The 14651-nt window shown below is 38.6% G+C and overlaps 1 long non-coding RNA gene and 1 pseudogene across 2 annotated transcripts; one reads left to right on the forward strand and one right to left on the reverse strand.

Annotated features, from left to right (window-relative positions):
• Positions 1 to 3523: 3523 nt before the first annotated feature.
• On the reverse strand, positions 3524 to 4671 carry LOC109167447 (annotated as a pseudogene).
• A 3083-nt stretch (positions 4672 to 7754) lies between these two features.
• LOC109167461 lies at positions 7755 to 9525 on the forward strand. Of its 2 annotated transcripts, none has more exons than XR_002051864.1 (2): positions 7755 to 7910; positions 9187 to 9525. It is a non-coding gene; the product is annotated as an uncharacterized LOC109167461 (long non-coding RNA). The 2 variants fall into 2 exon arrangements; XR_002051863.1 differs by lacking the exon at positions 7755 to 7910 and adding an exon at positions 8699 to 8762.
• Positions 9526 to 14651: the final 5126 nt, after the last annotated feature.

Below are 14651 nucleotides of genomic sequence, written 5' to 3' on the forward strand. Positions count from 1 at the left end.
AACCCTAAACCAAACATGATTATATTACATACCCCAATTTTAACCAAACACAGGAATCTAACATTCCCAGTAATCTAACATTCCCAGCAATCTAACATTCCCTAAGGTAATCTGACATTCCGTGAACCAAACGGCCCCTTAGAGGTTTTTGTGTTTGGATTGTAGGGTGAATGAAATGAGAGTGTATGGTTAGGTTAGCTTGAATCACAAACTTTAGGTAAAAAAGACACTCCTACCCTTACTAAGGTTGGAATGGTAAGGGAACAAGGGCACAACCCAAGAAGCACAAGGTACAACTCTTTGACTTTAAGTGACTAGTCAAAATCTAGTCCCTCGACTATTGAATTTCAGGATTTTTAGGAATAAATTAACAAAGAGACTATGATTAATTCTCTAATTAATCCTTGATTAGAGTTTGAATTTACGGGGTGTCACAATTTCGCACTTCACAGGGCTGAGAGTAAAGAGATGTCAATATTGAGATTACCGAATTGTCCTTTATTTAACACCAATTTGGCGGAATAACAAACGAATGACTAAATTGAGCGAAAACACAAAAGTCTGGGACTACATTAGGTAACAAAAGTTGTTTATGACAAAATTGAGAAAAACCACTATAGTTGAGGACCGTTTTGGTTATTAACTCTTATACTAGTTCAACCCCACATACTTTTTCAATGTAGAACAAAGACTCTTTTAAAGCCTTTCAAAACTCCATTTTACTAATTTAATGGACATACTTTGAGAATCAATTTCTCATTTACCTATTATCTATTTTAAGTGTATACTTATACAAAATTCATCATCTCAACTAAGAGAATCCAAATCTACTTTGACCCAACCCAAATTAAAAGTGGACTCCACTCAAAATACGAAATTTATCATCTCAACTAAGAGAATCCATATCTACTTTGACCCAACCCAAATTAAAAGTGGACTCCACTCAAAATATTGCCTCAAAATGACCACATTTTAGCGGTAAATTATATCGTGCACCGCGGTGCATAATTGCTTATGCACCGCGCATCAAAACGGTGTCGTTTTGTTTAATGAAAAGAAACGGCATCTGTTTCCCGTCGTTCCGCACCCTTCCGCAAAAAGTAACTCTGTTATTCAGTTTCATTTTGTATACACTTAAGTTTCAGTTCAACACAACTACAACTTCATTTCGATATAACTATAGTTTCATTCGATATCTATAGACTCAAATATGTGAAAATGTTATTTAATTTTATTTTATATACACTAGTTTTATTAAAACACAATTACATAATCATTTTGATATAATTACAGCTTCATTGTACAATATACACTCAAATATGTGAAATGTTATTCAGTTTCATTTTATATACATTGCAGGTGAGGCAGTGTCGGTTTAGATATACTGTAGTGTCAGTTTAGATACACTATAGTGTCAGTTGGTAATTAACATACAAAAAAATGTGCGCTCCGTTAACACTAATGGCGCGCTGTTTCTTTACTTAGCTAAACTTTCCAACAATGATTTCTTATTTGTTCAAATGAAAAAAAAATGCATGTATAATTTTTTTATAATAATCATTATCGTTACAAATGAACTTTCGTTTCACATATTTATCTGTTCCTACTTTAACTTGCTTGGGACTGACCATACAATGCTTTGAATTTCTTTTGCAGTTATCTATACCGTGGAATTTCAAAAACATGGATGGCCTCATGCTCATATATTGTTGTTCTTTGAGAAAAGTGATAGGGATACTATTATAGAAGAGATTGATTGAATAATATTTGCTGAAATTCCAAACAAAATTTTAGATCCATCATATTATAATGTTTTTGAGGAGTTTATGATATATGGCCCATGTGGTGAAGCAAGAAAGAAATTTCTGTGTATGTCGACCATTATACAAAGTATTTTTCAAAGAAATTTGTTGATGTGTCGTGCTTTGATGAAGATGGTTATTGTGTGTATAGGTGTTGAAAAGATAGTCGAATTATGAGCAAATGTGACATTGACCTCAACAATAGATACGTGGTTACTCACAATCGTTATTTGTTGTTGAAATATAGAGCTCACATTAATGTAGAGTGGTGTAATCAATCACAATCAATAGAGTTCCAGTTGTGTTTTACAAGAGCACAATTGATGAAGAAACTGGTAAAAACATTGATGAGATCAACATTTACTATGATTGTCAATACATATCTCCTTGTGAGGCTTCAATTCATAGCGTCTTTTTGGTTTTGAAATACAGTATTAAATTCTAGTTGTTGAAAGATTGAGCTTTCATCTACCGGACCAACAATAATCTATTACTACGTATTTTTTTATAATGGTGAAGGAATTGATGTTGTTTTAAACAGAACCAATGTTGGTTATAGTAATAATAGTATGTTCCTTTCATGGTTTGAAGCAAATAAAAAGTATCCAAAGGCGAGAGTGTTAACTTATGTGGAGATTCCGAATAAATTTGTGTGAAAAAAAAATTACGCGAACGACATTCTAGACAAAGAGGATATTGAGTGAATATTTTATGTACCTCCAGGGAGCTAGTGGTGAGATATATTATTTTAGATGTCTTTTGAATATATATAGTTCGTGGTGCAACATGTTATGAAGATATTAAAACTGTCAATATATAGTGTCCAATATGATTCCTATCGAGATGCCTGTGGAGATGATAGAGAGTATATTGATGCGATCAATGAGTCAAGCGATGATAGAGAATATATTGATGCAATCAATAAGTGATTGAGCATCTTCTCATTCATTTAGGAAATTATTTGTGACACTACTGACTTCAAATTCTCTAGAGAGACCAGAAGTGGTTTGGGATGCTGTGTGGCATCATCTGTCAGACGATGCGCAATACAATTTGTGTCGATGATATTGTGATCAAGGTGTTGTATTACTACTTGATATGATTATAGTTTTCCAAATTCGAATGTTGACCAATAGAGCCGTATTTCCAAATTCTTCTTCTTTGGCTTTTGTTGCGACGTCTAAAATAAACAAACAACTTAGTATTGCCTAATATTAAAAAAAAAAATGGTGGCATTTGAGCATGATTTTAGGTCATGCATTGTTGCGTTAGAATGTTAGTTTTGTAAATAGAATTAAAAATTATAATTATAATATTTAGGAACAGAGCACCTTTTTTGCATTTATTTTAATTTACAAATATTTAGAGAAAAAAAGTGACTTAAAATACATATTTGTCTCTATTTTTAACCGTCCAAATACATATTCCGTAATATGAATAATAAATAATTTATCAGAAAAGCACTATCTAAGTATATAATTGAGGGGAAGAAAATGTCATTTCCCTTATTTCTATATGAGTTAATTACCAAAATGGTCCATTGACTATTGCGAAATTATTAATTTGGTCTTTGACTAATTTTTTACCACATAAAGTCCTCGACTTTATAAATATTAATCAATATGGTCCTCCGTTAGGTTTGGGGTCTAAAGTTTGTTAAAGTCGAGGGTAATAAAAGAATTTCACCGGCTCATGGTCTAGAACCTTCCTCCTCAACCACCTCATTCACAGCCCGTTCATTCTCTATTTGTTATCGTCTGTGTTTGAGGCTGTGGTGTCGTCCGAAGTTTCTGTTTTTTCGCTGCTTGTTATGGTTAAGCACGACCATGTGGAGATGCTTTTTGTTTCTTTTACTGCCATTATGATTATTTCAGGTGTTTTGTTGAACTTTTGATCTTTCGTTTCTTTCATGCTTTCTTCTTCTTTGGCTTTTTTCTTCTTCTTCTTCAACTGGTAGACGTAGAGAAAGACAAGTGCCAAAAGGCCTAATCCGGCCAAGTCTCCGACGACAATTTCGGCCATTGTTCCTGGTTTTAGCCCGTGTTGTGGCTGATCCTGAGCTGTTCCGCCGGAGCTTGGAACGGGGGTTGAGACGATGGTTTTAGGAATGGTTGCGATCGTCGGTGGAGACGTTGGGTGGACTAGATAGAGTTGATGGAATTGTGCAGAGTTTCTTGAGCGGCTTCCCACAAAGATCAACGTTCCCGGCGAAGAACTCCGTTTTCTGATTGTTCAGCGCCATTGATTCTGGGATTTCTCCGGTGAGGTTGTTGAATGAGAGATCAACGGTAGCATTCACCGGCGGGATTTTCTTCGGCAAACCCCGGAGAAAGCAAACCAGAAAGCCTGTTGGAAGAGAGATTCAAGTATTTAAGATTCTCCCACCAAACTTTTCCGGCAACGATCCGTTCAACAAGTTGGAAGACAGATCCAGCACTTGAACAAACTGAAATCTTCCCGGAATACCACCGAAAAAATAGTTACTCCTCAGAGAAACCACACTAAGATTCCACAAAGAACTTATCTTCTCCGGGATTTCTTCGGCCAAGGCGTTGTCGGAATGATTCAGAAGCTTCAAACTCTTCATCCCTCCGCCAACACCTCCTGGAAGCCCACCATAAATCACATTACTGGAAAGTGAAAGCCCCTGAAGCTCCGAAGCATAGAAAAGCGAGGAGGGCAGAGTTCCATTCAAGAAATTCCCAGAGAGATCAAGCGTTCTAAGATACGGAATGAAACCGAAATCTTTCGGAATGGAACCCAGAAGCTTGGAATCAGGGAGAGCCAAACTTATAACTCTGAAAACATCTGGATTTCCAAGAGACGCTTCAACTTGAGCACAGATCACACCATTCCAACGAAGGACCATATCGGTTAACATTTACAAAGTCAAGGGACCATTTTGGTGAAATTCCTTTATTACCCTTAATTTTAACATACCTTAGACTCCAAACCTAACGAAGGACCATTATTAGTTAACATTTACAAAGTCAAAGATTTTTTTTTTTTTTTTTACAAAGTACCGGCGTATATTAAATCAGAACAAGTGTCTATACACATAGTGGCCACCACAAGAAATATGCATATATACACACTTGGAGTTCATATAGAATCTCCAAGCAACTCCAAAGCCTAAGGCCAAATAAGGCCTAGATCCACACGGCCATTCGCCCTCCACCACCTACGGCCAAAGCCTCTAAACCAAAACTAGCTGAAATGTGTATATGCCAAGGCCATGAGGCTCAAACTCATTAATAAGGAGCTCTCCAAAATGTTCCAAGTTAGAGAACCCTTAACCACCAAAACTTCTCAAAACCTTAGCCGAAAATTGAGCTCCCCGTGTGGGACTGATGCCATCCAAGAAGATCCCTTTCTACCCTAAGTCTCCCTTAGGCCAAAGCCCCATCCCCACCGGCACAGCGCACTGTGTCTTACCCGGGAGAACAGCGCACTGTGTCTTACCCGGGAGAACTTAAGGGACCCGACCTAAGCAAAGACTCTCACCCCCTTCCACCCTCATACCCATGGCTCACGCCCCGTGGCATAGCGAACTATGTTTTTATCCGGAGGGGCTTTGTAGAGCCCCGATATGAGCAATGGCTCCCTCCCCTTCACCCTTAGGCCAAAGACCAACCCCTACGGCATAACGTACTATGTTTTAGTCCGGGGGGCTTTTGAGGTCCCAACCTAAGCAATGAATCTCCAAGCACTCTTTCCCCGTTCCCAAGTTTATCATTCTTTTTTCATTGCTCCTTCTTTTTTCATTCTTTCCTTTTTCCTCCTTGTTTTCCCCATTCTCTTCTTCTCGCTTTTTTCTTTTCCTAAGAGATCCACCTCTTCAAGCACTCCCATCTCAGGGTGTGTGCTATACTTGGAGCTCAAGCTCAGCTCTTTCCTCAAAACACAAACCCCAATGGGTGTTCTAACTTCTCAACATCAAGGAGAGCCCACCCATTTAATAAGCAAGCCCCTAACCCTCCCATATTCCACAAAACCAAGCTTCTAATATCTGAATTTTCTGTGTGAATCTAGCCTCTTTTTATGTTTTATTTGGCCTTATTGCCTTCCTGGTTCCAGCTTAGTCCTTCAGCATGCTGCTCCTAGCTTCCAAGCCAGCTCCCAAGGTACCTACAAGAAAAGGCTTCATTTCTGTAGCAAAGCTACAGATCAGCCAACAGAAATCTGCACAGCAGAGCAGCGTAGGCTTTTTTCTGCTGCCAGTACCACATCCAAACCTGTATACCCTCAGAAGTGCCCAGGTAAGCACATCATCCTTGGGTTGCAGCATTTTCCAATTAACCCTCACACCCCTCAAGGTTGCCAATCCATCATTGGGGTGTTGCAGGCTTCCTTTCTTTTCCCTTAATTTTGCTAGCTGGCAGAATTGGTCTCAAGCCATCTAGCTCTCATAGACCAGTTCCCCATCTAGCTCTCTCAAAGCCCTCAGTTATTGCCTACCAAAGCAACACTTCATTGGGATTTTGGGTGATAGATCAAGCCTCAACTATCTCATAGCTTCATAGACTAGATCTCCCAGGGTCTAAAAGAATGGCAGAACCAGTCTCCACCCTAAGGTTTCCTGAACTGGTTCCCCATGCCTTCATATCCTCAAAACTGCTCAGGCAAGCAGGTTATCATTGGGATGTTATTTCAACACAGATTGCAGAGAAATCATTTCCAAAATTGAGTCAAAGACTTTATTTGGTAAAAAAAATAGTCGAAGAGCAAATTGGTAATTTCACAATAGTCAAAAGACCATTTTGGTAAGAGAAAATTTCAATTTTGGTCCACTGACTATTGGAGTTATGTTAATTGCAGCACTTGACTTTCAAAAATGATAATTTAGTACCTTGACTATGCAATTTCTATCAATTTTGGTCACGCCGGCCAAATTGCCGGCCAAATCTCACCGGAAAAATTTTAATGGTCAAATTATGAGGTTAATTTAGTCATTTTATTCCACTTTTCTTTCTTCTCCAATCTTCTCTCCATCTCCGGCGACAATTTATTTTCCGATGTAAAGACGAACCTTTGGAGCCTCGCGACCTGAGAAAGAATACACGCGTAAACAAAGGGGGGATACACCGACAATTTATATAGAGAGAGAACTGAAGAGAAAAATAAAAAATAAAAAAATACACGCGTAAACACAGTATGCAGATAGAGGAATCGATCGGTCAATTTCTTTATATCTTTGAATTGCCATTGTGGAATTGATTTTCCTCAGACTTTGTTCTGCGATTGTGGGATTTGGGTTGTCATTTAATTTGGTCGCTTCTCGAATTGAGATCCCGTAGTTTGATTTTACGTCGAGGGAATCCTCGGATTCCTTGTCGTTTGCCGCCAGTTCCCGGGATTTATCTTTTTTTTGGCGATCGTGGCCGAGGTCGGGTCGTCGGAATTGGAATTGCGTTGTTTTCCGAGGTAGAAAGGGGGGCTCGGGATGAGCGATGTTGACCTTCGCAGTAGGTTTCTGATGTAATATAGTAGTGGTGGTAGTGGTGCACACAAACGAAGAAGATGTCGCTTTACATTGGTGTATTCTTTGTTTACGCGTGTATTCTTTCTCAGGTCGCGAGGCTTCAAAGGTTCGTCTTTACATCGGAAAATAAATTGTCACCGGAGATGGAGAGAAGATTGGAGAAGAAAGAAAAGAGGAATAAAATGACTAAATTACTCTCATAATTTGACCATTAAAATTTTTCCGGTGAGATTTGGTCGGCAATTTGGCCGGCGTGACCAATATTGATAGAAATTGCATAGTCAAGGTACTAAATTATCATTTTTGAAAGTCAAGTGCTGCAATTAACATAACTCCAATAGTCAGTGGACCAAAATTTAAATTTTCTCTTTTGGTAATTAACTCCTTCTATATTCACAAAATTAATGCCTTATGTGATATGTCCTTTCCAACTGCACCACAAACATCTTTTAGTGAATAGATGACGCCGTTTTCCCATGCACTCGATCGTCTGTGCTCACTTTTCTTGCCGGAAAATTTTCAGTGATCTACGCATATACTCATACAAGTTGTATACACATGTTATGTATATTGGTATTATGCTGCATATCTTCTATGGAGTAGCTCATTCCTCATTGCTAAGATTGGTAAGGGTAGGGTTCTGACTTCTGAACCATTTATCATATTTCTATTCTCTCACGTTTACTTCCACTTTGCATCAGTTGAAATTTTCTTTTTAATCTTCATAGTTCTTTGCTTGCTTGATTTCTAAATGTACACATTTCTGATAATTGATTTCAAAGTTCAGGGGTTTTTTAATGACCTTTTTTTTCACAGAAAGGGGGAAAGAATGGCTAATTCGGATGGCTGGGTTTTGAGTTTTGAATTGAGCTTTGCATTGTTCGATTGTTGAAAGAAGGAGTGGAGAAAAAATTATTGTATATTTTTATAATTTCTGGGCTTTACTTTTGTTGATAATACAATCATTACAATGTTAGAAAGTTAAATACGAGTTATACCGAAGAAAACTGTTGTTCCATTTTAAAATCTCTTAGCTTATTTGTTTTGATTGTTGAAATTGGATTTTAAGAAAGTTTGCAGAGATTGTGGGATGTTGATTGTTGAGCTTTTGTGTGAGAATGGAAAATAATTAAAATTAGAAATGAAGTGGAAAATATTGCAATTTGTATATTTCTGCAGCTTGAATGCAAAACTATACTGTGAAATTTAATAGTTGAATGACTTGTCTAGCCCATGGAGTGAACTAGTTTGGCTTTAGTTCTATAGTCTGCATTCTAAGTTAAAAAAGGTAGGATCCAATATGCAAGGCTCCTGCATCATGCAGTTTTCATGGCTTCAAAAAGAATAATTATGCAATCTTACTTTGTTTTGATTTTGATTTTGATTTTGATTTTTTTCCTGTATGACTTGGAACTGGCAATGCAATATACAATGAATGACCATTGGCTTCTGCTTCAAATCCAACCATTAGAATTTAGGTAAATAAATTAGTGTCATTTTGTCCACTAGTCTCTGCTTAATAACTTCTCTATGATTATCTAGTACTATGTATCCATATTGACAAGTGGTTGACATTGATTATATCATTTTGTTGTTCACCAGAGGCACTTCTAAATCCATTTTAGGCCCTATCATCTTGAATAGTTCCACTAGCTTAAATTTTGAATTGGCAGTAATTAGTAATTTGCTTAGGGCAAATATGATTTGATTTATTTAACGCAATTAGGTCTATACTCCCTCACATAGCCTTTATTTGTGATGAGCACAGAAAGGGTGTGTAATATTGCTAAGAGTCTTTAAAAACTTTCTTTTCGACATTAAGGAATTCCAATTTTCTTGTTGAACTTAGAGAATTAGGACTTGATTTGCAATAGATTCATGACTTTGTGTTACTCATTACAGAGCAAGGGATTCTATGATAAAGCAGTCTGGATAAATGATTCTGCAGTAGCTTAGAATAATTCCTCAACAGTTGGATCCAGAAGTTGACTTCAGTGGTTTGTGGATCGTTGTCAGTCAGAGTTACCCCCCAACAAGGGACTAGCAGTTGAAGGGACAAACCGTCATTCATTTTCTTCACTATGAAGTTCAAACATCTTTTGCCCCCGTTGAATGCCATGAGTTTCCACTTGGTACCAGTGCAATATACTGAGTGGCTTGTAGGCAATGGGATTACAAAACCCGTTCACTATAATGAGATACATGCTCCATCAGTTGGCATTGGAAGCATGAGTATGGCTAGAAAGCCAATAGAGAGTTCCACTAAAATTGATTCCTCATTGGGGTTTTCCATAGTTCACTTTGTTAAGGGTCCTAGAATAGGCTTAACTGCAGAGGAATTATAAAGGTTAAAGTCAGCCAGGTGAAGGAAACTGATCAGTTCATAGCTGTGATAACAGGTGATACCTATACCATGGGTATTACTGTATTAGTAGTGCCTTGTCAGCTACTAATGCTTTTAGCAATTCAAATGAACATTCACAATCCTCAGGGCTCTCTTTCAAGGGAGTTGATAATTGTTGAGAAAGAAGATGTAGAAGAAGTTTTTATTACTTGCTTGTCTCAATGAGGAGACAATAGATAAATATATATACAGACTAAGAGACACAATCCTAATAGACACAACCCTACACAACTTCAACAGCTATATTTCTACAGACACAACTTTTGTGTTTCAACACTCCCCCTCAAGCTGGAGCATGTATATCATATGCACCAAGCTTGTTACAAATGTATTCAATCCTATGACTTCTTAAAGCTTTAGTAAATATATCAGCTAATTGATTATTTGAGCCTATAAAAGATGTAGTAATATCTCCAGAAGTAACTTTGTCTCGAACAAAATGGCAATCAATTTCAATGTGTTTCGTCCTTTCATGAAAAACTGGATTTGATGCAATATGCAAAGCTGCTTGGTTATCACAAATGAGCTTCATGGACTCCTTTGTACAAATCTGCAGTTCGGTAAGGAGGTTTTTCAACCACACAAGTTCACATGTTCCAACGGCCATAGATCGATATTCGGCTTCTGCACTTGATCGAGCAACAACATTTTGCTTTTTACTTTTCCAAGAGATTAAGTTGCCACCAAGAAAGATACAATATCCAGATGTTGATTTTCTATCCCATGCACCTGCCCAATCTGCATCTGTGTACCCAATAATTTCAAGGTTTCCATGGTCTTTGTATAACAAACCAGTGCCTGGAGATTTTTTAATATATCGTAAAATCCGAATGGCAGCTTCCCAATGACTTTCACGTGGAGATGCCAAGAACTGACTAACAACACTTACCGCAAAAGAGATATCAGGTCGAGTTACAGTTAAATAAAGTAATCTTCCAACCAATCGTCTATATTTTCCCGGGTCTTGGATAAGCTCCCCCTGGTCTGGTAGGAGTTTGATATTTGGATCCATAGGAGTGTCAAGAGGGTTTGCAATTCATCATACCTGTGTCTTCTAGTATATCCAATGCATACTTTCTTTGTGATATGCAAATTCCTTGCTTGGATTGTGCTACTTCAATTCCCAAAAAGTATTTTAACTTCCCCAGATCTTTTGTTTCAAAATGTTGGAATAGATGTTGTTTCAACAATTGTATTCCTTCAACATCATCTCCTGTAATGACAATATCATCAACATATACAACAAGATAAATGCTCTTACCATGTTGATGTCTATAAAAGACGGAATAGTCAACTTTGCTTCGATTTAAACCAAAATTTTGCACTACTATGCTGAACCGTCCAAACCAGGCACGAGGAGATTGTTTTAGACCATAGAGAGAACGTTTGAGCTTACAAACCAAGTTACTCTCCCCCTGAGCAACAAACCCAGGAGGTTGCTCCATGTAGACTTCTTCCTCTAAATCTTCATGCAGAAAGGCATTTTTAATATCTAACTGATGCAAGGGCCAATGATGAACGGCAGCCATAGAAAGAAAGATTCTGACCGAAGCAATTTTAGCTACTGGTGAAAAGGTGTCAGTGTAATCAATCCCAAAAACCTGTGTATATCCTTTAGCTACCAGTCGAGCTTTAAGTCTATCAACTTGTCCATTGGGCCCAACTTTCACAGTATAGATCCATCGGCAACCAACAGTTGTTTTACCTTCGGGTAATGAAACTAACTCCCAAGTTCCCGATGAATGAAGAGCAGCCATTTCATCAATCATAGCCTGACGCCAACCAGGGTGGGAAAGGGCTTCTTTAACAGATTTAGGGGCAGAAACAGAAGATAAACATGTGATAAAAGCATTATATGAAGGTGAGAGATTATCATATGAAATAAAGTTGTATATGGGAAAGGGATTTCGTGATGACCTGTTACCTACACGACTTGCAATAGGAGAGCTTGTTGCCGGAACCGGGTTCGAGGGCATAGATAGCTCGAGAGATGAATCAGTTGGGATTTCATCGATTTGAACTGTCGCGGGTGGTCGAGAGCGGCGATGATAAGTGTAAGGAAAGGGGGTAACACCGTTGTTTTGTAAAGGAGGTTCAGTAGGTGAGGGACTAGGATTTCTAGGTGATGACGGATCTTGAGGTAAATGTACCTCGGTCCCTCCTTGAAAAGTAGGAACAGGAAGAACATCAGGAAAATGAGAGATGGAGGTCGGTAAACTAGACGAAAAGAAAGGTGTTGATTCAAAGAAAGTAACATCAGAAGATACATAAAATCGATGCTTATCAGGAGAATAACATCTGAAACCCTTTTGCAACCTAGAGTACCCAACAAACATGCATTTTAAGGATTTTGGAGAAAATTTATCACGCCCTGGGGTAGTGTCCCGGACAAAACAGGTGCACCCAAAAATTTTTAAAGGAAGAGTATGAAGAGGCTTATCGGGAAATAAAATATTATAAGGTATCTTACCATGTAAAACAGATGAAGGCATACGATTTATTAAATAACAGGAATGAAGGATAGCATCTGCCCAGAATTCTGGAGGGACTTTATAGTGGAGAATCATGGTGCGGGCTGTTTCAACGAGATGCCGGTTTTTACGTTCAGATACCCCATTTTGTTGTGGAGTATCGGGACAAGATGACTCATGGAGGATGCCCGCTGAATCAAGAAAGTTAGATAAAGGAGTTGTAAAGTATTCTCCAGCATTATCACTTCGTAAAGTTTTAATAGACACCCCAAACTGATTTTTTATCTCATTAACAAATTTTTGAAGAACATTAAGTACTTCAGAACGGTTTTGCATTAAAAAGACCCATGTACAACGAGAAAAATCATCAGTGAAGGTAACAAAATATTTAAAACCAAGAATTGAATTATAACGAAAAGGTCCCCAAACATCAGTATGAACTAAGGAAAAAGGGAAAGCAGCTCTTTTATTAACACGATTAGGAAACGATGTTCTAGAATGTTTGCCAAGCTGACAGGCTTCACACTCTAGGGTAGATAAGTGAGACAAACTAGGGACAAGTCGCCGTAATTTTTTAAGGCTAGGATGTCCTAGTCGGTCATGGGCAAGGGAAGGAGGAATGGTAGCAGTGCAAACTGTAGAAGGGTTTGGGGTAGATAATCGATAAAGTCCTTCTGATTCATACCCCGAGCCAATCATCTTCCCCGAACGACGGTCCTGCATAATGACAGAATCAGAAGAAAAAGTGACCGTACAGTCCAAAGATTTTGTAAGTTGATGAACAGAAATTAAATTGAAAGGACAGTTAGGTATATAAAGAATTGAAGAGAGAGGCAAAGTAGGAAGGGGGGAAGCCTTTCCAATTGCAGTAGCCGTACTCTTGGACCCATTACCGAAAACAATAGATGGAAGGGACTTAGACTTGGTGAAATGAGAAAATAAAGATGAGTTACCAGAGATATGCTCAGAGGCACCTGAATCGATAACCCATGGTCCGCTCAGGCCAGATTGTGATACAAGGGCAGTATGAGTTCCATCAGTGTAGGCTGCAGGAGTTAAACCAGAAGCTTTGGGAGTGGCTTTAAATCGAACAAACTCTTCATACTCAGCAGCGGAAATGGTTCGAGAATTTGGTTCCCCAGGTTGAGATTGAGCAACACTTGCTTGCGTACGTATCGGTCTCCCATGAAGTTTCCAACACTGATCTCGTGTGTGCCCAGTTCTATTACAATAATCACACACTCTAGTGTTTTTCTGTCCACCACGATTGTTAGTTCGTCCACGACCACCTTGTGTGACTAGAGCAGATTGTTCGGTAGTGGATGTGTGAGTACTCGGAATGGAGGTGACCTGCAAGAGCCGTTTGAACAACTCGGTGGTCCCCGGGACAATGTTGCTTCCAAGAACTTGATTCCGGATGCTTTCAAATTCTGGACCTAATTTGGTTAAGAGAAGTATGACAAAGAATTTCTCTCGTTGGGTAAGTTGCTCTGCGGGTGTACCACCAATAGGCATGAGTGTACCAAACTCAGCAATCAAACTTTGGGCTTTGCCAAGAAAAGTTTCCATATCAATACCATCTTTCTTCAAGTTAACCAAATTGTCAACAACATTATAGAATTGAGAGACATCATTAGTGTACAGAGATTGAGCTTGACTCCACACCCCGACACATGTCTTAAAGGGCCGGAATAAAGGCAACAATTGTGGAGAAAGAGACTGCCAAAAGAGACTACAAAGTTGAGCATCTAACCTTTGCCAAACTGTTTTTTCTTTTTCCGGTATCATATCCACTTCTTTTTGCAAGTGGTCAACAACACCTTGGCCCATAAACCATAATTCTACGGCATCCGACCAAGAGTGGTAATTTTGAGAACCACATAATCTTTCAGAAGTGATTACCGGGTTTCCAGACAGATTAGGCACATAAACAGAGCTCGAAGAAGTAGATAAATTATTGGCAGGAGAAATAGTACCCGAATTAGCAGAATTTCCGTCGGAAGGCATCGTGACCAAAAATAAATCTGATTGCACGGAAGGAAAGGAGGAGAGCCGACGATACGATCTGGAAAATCTCGCCGGAAAAGGCCGCCGGAGAAGGCCTCACGCGCCGGCGCGTGGTGTCGGAGCGCCGGCGACGCGGTGGCGCGTGGAGGAGATTCCGGCGACCGGAATTGATGGGTAATGGTCGCCGGAGGATGGGTAAGGCGGCTGTAGTACTAATTTGATAAAATATCTCACCAATAGCAAGTAATTTGAAAAATTAATTTCGAATGAACAGTAAATGTACTGTTCACCGGAAAAAAAAATTTCAAATTTTGACTTTTGGCTCTTGATACCATGTTGAGAAAGAAGATGTAGAAGAAGTTTTTATTACTTGCTTGTCTCAATGAGGAGACAATAGATAAATATATATACAGACTAAGAGACACAATCCTAATAGACACAACCCTACACAACTTCAACAGCTATATTTCTACAGACACAACTTT

Source organism: Ipomoea nil, unplaced genomic scaffold, assembly GCF_001879475.1.
Source record: "Ipomoea nil cultivar Tokyo-kokei standard unplaced genomic scaffold, Asagao_1.1 scaffold3162, whole genome shotgun sequence".
Lineage (NCBI taxonomy): Eukaryota > Viridiplantae > Streptophyta > Magnoliopsida > Solanales > Convolvulaceae > Ipomoea > Ipomoea nil.